We start from the raw sequence: 7,696 nt of genomic DNA on the forward strand, positions 1-7,696 counted from the left end.
ATGTATTGTTTCATCCTTTTTATACACTTTCACATCTAAAAATACAATCTCATTGGAAGATGAACACATTTTAAAGTTAAAGAATTGTGTGGTGTTATAGATATATGTGACAAACAAGAGAAGATCTTCCTCTGTACCATCCCATATGAAAAGGCAATCATCTACGAATCTAGCATAGCTTTTCACATGTATAAACAACTAACAATATTTTTATTTTTGATGGCACACCATATAAACAGCTAACAGGAGTTGCCATGGGTACATCTGTTGCTAATACTTTTGCAAATCTTGTATTGTTTCAGTGGGAGAAAGAATATATTTTGAGTAACAAACATGCATTGAATATACATGTGAAAAGCTATGCTAGATTCGTAGATGATTGCTTTTTCATATGGGATGGTACAGAGGAAGATCTTCTCTTGTTTGTCACATATATCAATAACACCACACAATTCTTTAACTTTAAAATGTGTTCATCTTCCAATGAGATTGTATTTTTAGATGTGAAAGTGTATAAAAAGGATGAAACAATACATACTATGGTACATAAAAAAGATGTGCATACAATAAGATATCTAGATAGTAATAGTATGCACCCCCCACATGTGTTCAAAAGCATAATTAAGTCACAACTAATTAGAATAATCAGATTAACAACAGAAGAGCAGGTATATTTGAATGAGACATCTATAATGAAAGCTGAATTTTTAAGAAGTGGATACTCTGAGACTACCATACAGAAAAATATTGATATGATAGTTGAGGGTAGAAAAACAAGCTATAAACCAATATTTTTAGAGGAGAATATAGATGCAGATAATGGTAACTTAGTGCCTACTAAAAAGAAGGACACTACATTAAGATATATAACAACCTTCTCAGGTTACTCTAATCAAATTAGTAACATAATATATAAAAATTGGCCTATACTTATGGCCATGCCAGAGCTAAGTGATATAGTAGGATCCAGACCTAGTTTTGCCTATAGAAATAACCAATGCATGAAAAACATGTTGTGTTATAAGGATTTTGATATAAGGCACAATGTTGGCTATAGTAATAAAGGGACCTACAAATGCTATAACTGCACCTGCTGTGCTGACATTTTTGAAGGGGACAATATTTTTATACATTTTATTTTCATGTCAATGCTAATTGTAATACCACAGATTATCTACCTTGCCACTTGTGTAAATTGTCAAGCATTTTATGTAGGGAGGTTGAAATAATTGAACATAGGTCTGAAATAAACAGACAAATACAGACTAATGCCCTATATAAGCACATACATGAGTTTAATACACATACTTTTAGATTCAGATGTATAGATGCAATACAAGTGGGTATGAGGGGGGGTGATATAAATAACCTTGTAGAAACAAGAGAACTAGAGTGGATAATAAGACTACAGGCTGAAAATCCACCAGGATTAAATAACACTACTAGTATAAAACCAATACTAGTCAAACGCCAATTAAATAACTTATAAAATACTATTAAAATAATATATTATGTATAACACATTATTTGTACATATTTTTATGTTTTAAACATTTCCCTTTTAAATAACTTTTTTTAAAAAAAGTTCATTGGCTGGTTGATCATGTGATTTTAATTGTTATTTAAATGATGTAAATTTGTATATTGTGTAATGCTGATGAAGGGTTGAGAGCCTGAAAGCTTCATTAAAGTTCTGTGTTTCTGTGACCACTGTTGTTCATTGATATGCATCCCAGTTTGGTTGAAAGCTATGCCTAACATACCTATCAGCCTCCTATAGCAAGAAATCATGACAAAGCCATAATTAATGGTGGGCCAAAGGGCCAACCTCAGAGATAGAGTGTATAAATATTGCCATACAATGTAAGAACATGAATAGGCTAACACATATGACTGCAGTATAACAGTTTTCTGAGGGGTATGATGTGTGAAAGTCAGAATCTGACTGTATATTCTGACATGAACCATCAGTGATTGGCCAACCACTTGTCAGACATCCACAGTTTTGTGTGAATAGGACCACATTTATGAGGCAAACCTCTTGATATTCTGCAAACATCTGTATAATTAAGAGGTATGATGCCTACAGGGGACATATACTACAGTAGGTTTGCATTGCTTTTTGTCATTTTGGCACACTGGTGTTGCTGGACTGTCCCCATATAGTTGTAATAGCACACTGCTATTTGTCTGACAATGGCCGTATGACATATTAGTGGAAATTTGCCCATAGGGGACACACCACAGCAGACTGCAGTGATGGGTGTAGGGACATACAGTAGACTCTGTCTCTGCACACAGGGACATAACCCAGTATTGCTACTGTCTTGGTGATATCTACACATGTTGTGTATTTCCAGACTGTGGGGTATGACGTGTGAGGGGAGCAGTGGATTGTGCAGGCCATTATGGCCATGCAAGATCTGTACATAGTGGATGTCAACATATCTGGCCCCGTACTGTGTTCCCCTCTTGTCTTTTAGGAACCATGTATTGCAGGAGACATCCACCATTCACAACCGCAGAGAATGACGTAATACTGGATGGCCTCCACCATCACATTTTGCTTAGCAGGGCTTAGCACAATCATGAACAGTGGGCAGCATTGTTAGCAGATGTTGTGCGGGCTATTAATCAGATTGGCCAATAAGACAGAACCTATTAGCAGGTCTGACACTGGACCACAGATATGGTGAATGTTGCATGTCAAAGGGCAGCTGCTGTGGCCAGGGATTTTGCTGCCACTGGTGGAGGGCAAGCAATGGAACAACCACTCTCAGCCACAGAGGAATTCCTGGAGAACCTAGGATCAATCAACAGCTCCCAGGCATCCATCACACCATACATCCTAGAGGTGGGTGCCATAGCGTCCACAGAAGAGGAGCGTCCAGGTAAGCTAACTGCATTGACCAGTGTAATACTGTATCAGTCATTATGGTAGGCTGTACATAGAAATACATGGGTGTCACATAATGATAGATAGGGAGAGGCAGATATGTATACGTAGTTGTATGTATGTGCAGACATATTTCCACATAGCAGGTCTTTGGGCAGTAGGGTGGCCACGGTGGTGCAGTGGTTAGCATTGCCGCCTCACAGCAAGAGGTTCTCTGCTTCAATTCTCAGCTGGGGTGCCTTCTGTGCAGAGTCTGCATGTCCTTGTGGTCTCATAGGTTTCCTCTGGGTGCTCGAGTGTCCTCCCACATCCCAAAGACATGCTGTAAGTGGATTGCATACTCTAAATTGGCCATAGTTGTGAGTGGGTGCATGTGTGTAACTTCTGTGGAATGTTGGGTGCCGGGTTGGCAACTCAACACCATACAACTTCACTGCCAATCGTTCTGTGGACTGTTGTTCCGCTGTAATGACCCCTAACTGGGAAAAGCTGAAAGGAAAAGAAGAAGAAGGTCTTTGGGCAGTAGAGGCAACCAATTTAGGCTCAAGTTAGCTAAGTGTAGGATCATACCCAGTGTGACTGTCAGTACTTACAAGGTTATTCCAGACCAGAGCTACCTGTACTCCAGTCTGGGATTATGTGTGCTGCAGGGCATTGGCTGTTGCACCTATTACCACAGTACTGCACTTCCCTGATATTGTCCAAGGCATTCCCTGGCTGTTTGCTTACCTTACTATGTAACTCATGCTTCATGACTGTACAGAGCTTCACAGACTGTCCAGAATTTTGCCTCATATGTTTGGTCCATTTTACATAACATTGTGGTTTTCTTACAAATTAGTGGAAAATCAGTGAAGATTGAAGTCAATAAATAATGACATACCTTTGAGTTTCAGGCTCCATACACATCAGGAGATTCATGCTAATGCAAGACCTGTTACTCTATCAACATTTAAAACCTGTCCTTATTTGTGGGCCTTGGTCCCACTTTTATTAATAGCTTTGGCCAGATTTCCTGCTCTAAGAGGTTGAAAAATATGATGTGACTGGGGTACATGATGTACCACAATACACAGGGTGACAGTCTGCTTACCTGTCCCTGTACATGTTTTGGCAGACTGACTGTCCAGAATTTTTCCCCATATGCCTGCTCTGTTCCTCATACATTTGTGGTTTTCCAGTACTATACTGTAAACAGCTGTCACTGAATTTTTGTAACTACTGACAAATTTCAGTGATGACCTTTACAGCCTGCAGCTAAATCTGACCTGTTGCAGCCTGCTGTTATACTAGCCACCTGCTAGGTTACTCAGAGTGTGTATAACGTCTGTTTGTAGGTATGGCCCTTTGTCCCCCCATTCACTCTGGCATTATCCAGCTTTGTTGCAGTAACAGAATGAGGGGTTTTGACAGTCTGTAAGAATACCACCATATGAGTACCTTACATCCAAATGATGTCAGATGCTGCCATATTCAAACCATCAACACCATCGCCCATGCTACTGTCCCTGGCCCAGTGAGCCACACCAGCCACCAGACAGAGAGGCTTCATTCCTCACACTATTAACAACATACAGGAATTGTCTGGTCTGCTGGTATATCATTGCAGACTTACTGTTACAGCAGTTGTATGTGAAAACTGATGTGTTTGGGATGAGGGACTACCAGCCCACGTTCTGCTGGCACAGAAAGTCAAGCAACTGTCCTGAGACCCTATTGTTTGGTATCTTCCTTGAACAATATCATTGAGTTTCGAGCCATGTGGCCTAGTGAATTATTATGGGGCACATACTAGTAAACAGAGTACCTGCTGTCCCAAGTGGCTGTTAAATCTGTACAAGTAGCCCAGTAGCCCACTATAGATCTCTGCAAGTAGCCCAGTACCACACTATATATAGCCCACTATATTCCCTTGCCTACATGCACCAGATCCATACATATGCTACCATATTGTAGTACCCCTTACAAGTGGTGTATAGGAGAGTGACTTATCTTGTGAATGCAGCAGTTGACAGACCTGTAGTTTGGGGCTAACTCTGTCTGATGCATGCAGTCCACAGCCAATACAAGGTGAGGTACAGGTTGTGTGGACTGGCTGGCATAATTTTTACTAATATGTATGTGTGTCAGATAAGGTGTCAGTCCCTAGGGCCCTAGACTGTCAATGCATGTGCTATGCATTGTCTCTTGGCCAAGGACAGGGTATATTTGGCACACCTACATCTGCCTACAGGGATATCCTCAGGAGGTTCTTCCTCCGAGTACCCCCTATGTGGGTGGCTGTGGTGACCTGGGCACTGGTGGGGGGCTGTGTATACCGTCTCTTTGCTGATCCTGCTGCAGCTGTTTCCACAGGATCATATCATGTAGCATGGCACATACTGTGAACATTTGTGCACATGTGGCTGGAGAGTACTGCAGGCCTTCGCCAGGTATATTGATGCACTGGAACTGTGACTTCAACAGCAAAAACACATGCTCTATGACGTTCCTAGTTTTTGCATGTGCCTCATTATGGCATTATTTGGTGGGTGTGTGTGCATCTTTCATGGGTGTCATCATTCAAAGTTCCAGTGCATAGTCAGCATCCCCAAGTAAATGGCTGTGTTTGATGTTCCCCTAGCAAACATCTGGTACAGCTGTGATGCATGCTAGATATGGGAGTCATGATAACTGCCAGGGCTGTCAGCACACACATTCAGGATAATGCCCTGGGCATTGCACATGACCTGGCAGTTGATGGAGTGGTACTCCTTGCGATTGCTGTAGATTCTACCCTTCTCACTGGGTGGTGCCTTGATGTGTACATGAGTGCAGTCCTTGGCACCCAGTACCTCATGGTAGTGTGCTACATGGTAGAAGAGTCGCATACTGCTGGCCCTCTTCTCAGGGGTGTGGGGAAAATAAATGTGCTCACTGCCATGTGGTACCATAGCATCCAGGAACTTGTGTAGTACCCTGGAAGCAGCTGCCTGTGAGACCCCCATCATGTCCTCAGTTTGTCTTTGGAAATTACCTGTAGCTAGTATACTAAGGGCTACACATACCTTTGTTTCCACTGGGATGGGTTCCCCTTTGTTGGCTCTGGGTCTGAGTTGAGGTTGGCAGAGCTCAGTGAGTTCTTGTAGTATGTCCCTAATCCACCCTGTAGCACTCTGCTATCTCCAGCTCATGTAGTTCCTCATAGAATACCCTGGACCTGAACACTCTTCTCTTCCTAGGCTTATAGTCAGGATCAGCAGCAGCTGCATTGACCTCAGCATCTAGCACATACATATGTAGCAGACCTGCAGCAGCCCGTAGGATTTTCTCAGTTAAAATTCCCAAGTCTGTAGTCCAATGATGCAGAGTATGGGGGAAAATCAGATTGCAGGATGTATGCATACTTTATAGTGCTCTGCTGTAGGTGTACCCTGTGTGATTGGCTACCTATGATGCATTCCACCTGCCAAGTACATCATTAAGGGGTTTTAATGGCCGTAGTTTAAGTAAAAAAGAGCTCATCAGTAATTAATATATCATTGGCTTTCTCAGGCAATTTTTTTTTCTTTGACAGCCTTTCTTGCTGAGCACTGTGGCACACCGCTCAAACCCGCACAGCAAAGCAGAGCTTAGCAGTCCATAGACACACCCCCATGGAAGGTCACACTCAGCATGGTGGTATGCCAGGCAAACACGATGAAATGCATGCCCCAGAGGTAAACACATATTAGCAGTCAGTGTACACACCCCTCTGCTTAGCGCAGAGGTGTGCTGCGCAAACTGGTGCTGCTGAGCTCCAATGAGCTTACAAGCACTCAGACACAACCCCCTGTGATGTCAGCTACCTCTTTTGTGGACACCAACATGGTTCTGTGCCTACACAGATGGGATCTGCGGACACAGGTATAGTAACCACAGCTCATTTGCATGCAGATACATGCACAGAACTTGGAAACTCCACAGTTCCAGGCCCTATCTCGTTAGCAACCAAAGCTGTGTAACACTGTACGTACTTGACACAGGGTCCTATAATGCATTACTGTTACAAACTCACAAATCCTGTTTTTTACACTCTTTTTGTATATTTTTTTTCCATAAAAGCATGTTTGCACACTACAGGGCACTGAGCAAACATGCCCAGGGTATTAAAAAAATAAAACTATTTTTCATTATTTGGCATACTGTTTTGGACACACAGTGGATAGTTTTGCACATATCTGTGTCCACTATGCTATTTCTGACACTCTAACTGCACTTTTACAGCCCCTGGTGTAATTTTTACATCCTGTATACAAAATGTTTCCATGTACATTACAGACAACAACACGGGGTCTGCAGGACTGCCTGTCTACTGCTGGATCACTCCATCACCCTCATTTGCATGCATTTCACTTGCTTATGAGGTGATTTGCATGCCACAGACACTTCTGTGCTTGCACACTCGTGCACGCCCCTCAGCTCAGTTTACTGGATCGCACATCTGCTTACTTCTGTATAAGCACTGTGCCACTGAGCCTACACAGAAAATAAGTCTGGGTAGGCTTTATTGAATTTCTCCCAATGCCTTTTGTTATCAAGACAACTGGGATTCACAAATCAAGGTAACAGCAATGGGGGCCACATTTGCCTCTTACATGTTGACTTATTTATGGAGTCTCTTGAGCTGGAGTTGATTTATCATGAAAATAACCAATTGAAGGGCTATTTAGTTATGTGGAGATGTTTTTTAGATGATTGCTGATGTGTATGGGATGGCCCTAAAGAAATGTGGAATGATATTGTGAGCTATTTGAATCTGTATTTTTTGGTATTAAATTT

Source organism: Protopterus annectens, chromosome 11.part0, assembly GCF_019279795.1.
Source record: "Protopterus annectens isolate FY-2018-M chromosome 11.part0, PAN1.0, whole genome shotgun sequence".
In the NCBI taxonomy this organism is placed as follows: domain Eukaryota; kingdom Metazoa; phylum Chordata; order Ceratodontiformes; family Protopteridae; genus Protopterus; species Protopterus annectens.